The sequence below is a fragment of the Empidonax traillii genome, unplaced genomic scaffold, assembly GCF_003031625.1.
Source record: "Empidonax traillii isolate 1590-97213 ecotype Southwest subspecies unplaced genomic scaffold, ASM303162v1 scaffold1460:size212889, whole genome shotgun sequence".
Classification (NCBI taxonomy): domain Eukaryota; kingdom Metazoa; phylum Chordata; class Aves; order Passeriformes; family Tyrannidae; genus Empidonax; species Empidonax traillii.
This window is the reverse complement of record NW_020956653.1, coordinates 103,369-105,557: the sequence shown is the minus strand read 5'-3', so window position 1 is coordinate 105,557 and position 2,189 is coordinate 103,369.

The window sequence follows — 2,189 nt, the reverse complement described above, 5'->3', positions numbered from 1 at the left end:
CAGCCTGCGCATTGGATTTTTTAGGTGAGACACAGTGTGCGCGGAACTGAGCCCACCCTTTAATCCTGAGGTTCATCTGCCGGGGCCAAGCACGCTTGGACGGTGGCAGCGAGGTCCTCAGGACGTAGATGGATTGCCTTACAGGGCTAACGAGCTCCATCTGCCCGGGGAGGGGCCCCGACCGGGAAAAATTACAGAATATTAATAAGCTCATTATCTATCCTATATTTTTCTGTGGTGTGTGTTCAATAAACGGAGCATGTTGATTCTCATATTGAGTGTCCCTGCTTTCCCGTATCTGCGACAGGCAGGAACTCAGAGGAGCTCTGCAGAGCCCTGACAGTGCCACTGCAATCACAAACTGCATTGCCCAGCTCAACACAGCACAGCCAAGGCCACAACTCTTCCTGCAACGTGTCCCTTCTGGGGAGGGCCAGGGGAAAAACCCCTCTGTGTGTCCCTGCAGATTTGGTGTCCAATTCTCATCCTCCACTTTGGGACAAAGTCAGGGTACATTGTGTGTTTGGTTTTGCATTTTCTTCACTGTTTTGTGCTTCCAACACACACCCCAGTCTGGGCAGAGTTTGACCCCCTAAAGAACACAAGACCTGACTCTTTGTGGCTCCCGCTGCAGGGGTTGCAACTTGGGCCACAATCTGTGCCAGGAGCAGAGAGGTCCCTCCCCATAGAAGCTTCTTGGCAATGGAGGTATTAGAAAAACAAGACAGGCTATGGGGATCACTTGCAGGGCAAAGCAAGAGACGTGTTTTTACCAGCCTCCTATTTACAATGACCACCTTTCCATCCTCTTTTCTCTCTGTTTCCTCATGCTTGTTTCTCCATGAACTTCTGTGATCCTACCCTTGCTTTTTTTCTTTCCCAGAGACCTCATGACAAGTCTTGCCCAGTCCCCAAATACACTTTCTGGTTGCCCATCATGAGTCTCCGACCCTGAGGCCCAATCCCCCATCCTCAGCTGCAAGGTCACCCTGAGAGGTTCTGCCATTGACTCATTTGCCAAAGTTTCATGCAGATACCTTGAAACGCCTTTGAATTGATCTTTTACCATTTGGGCTTAGAAGGGTTTCTCCAAAAACACGGCAATTCATGTCCTCATCATGGAGAAGAAAACTGGGGCTTTAGACTGAGAAGAATGATTTGGGTTGGAAGGGAGATAAAAGGTCTTCTAAGTCCATAGACATGGACAGTGACATCTTTTACTAATTCAGGTTACTCACAGTCCTTGACCTTGGACAAATCCAGGCTTGGGACATCCACTTCTCTGGAAACCTGTTTCAGTTCTTGCTGCCCTTATTGTTCAGACATTCCTCTTATTATCCAATATAAAACATTTCTCCTTCAGTTCAAAACCACTGCCCCATGTTGTGCCGCTACAGACCTTGGAAAAAAAGTATCCCTATGATTTTCTTAGACTATGAGAAGGACATTTTCATCTACAAAAGCATTAGTGAGTGCCCAGAGATCTCCTCAGAGGGGGTTTCAAGGTCTCAAGCCCATGACCACTAAAGAAGGGCTAAAAGGAGCTATGGCCTCAATGGTGTGGAGACTGAGGACAGTTCAGGACAGCCCTCAGAGGGTTGGAAGGGAGGATTTAGGGATGGTGGATCCTTTTGTCATAGCAGAAAACAGCAGGAGAAAGAAAGAATTAATGCCAAGTGCAGCTGGGGAGGTCCAGGGTGGACATGAGAAAAAAGCAATTTCACTCCATGGAAAACGCTGTGGTGCAACATATGACCCAGGAGGAGTCTGGATGAACCCAAGGCTTTGTGTGTGCAGGAAGAGCCAGGGAGGACGCAGAGATGTCAGTGCAGGAAGGGGCCAGCGAGGTGGGGCAGCCGGGGGGATGACGACAGCCTGCAGGGAAAGGGGCAGGGCATGGACACTGTAGGATAGCCTGGGCTGTACAGCAGAGAGGTCTGTGCAGAAGCTGAAAGGCCCTGACACAGCCACCTTCTGCAGGCCTTTGGTCATGGCTACTGGCTGTGTCCCTGATGCCAGGAGGAGACAAGTGGCCCTTGCAGCCCTGGGACCTCCTGGCCTCCTTGTCCCTGCTCAGCAGCCTGGCAGGTGCCACCCCATCATCCTGCCCTTGGCACTGCACATCCCACATCCCAGTGGCCCAGGAAGAGCCCTGAGCAATGAGGCAGGGACAGGATCTGCCTTCCCAA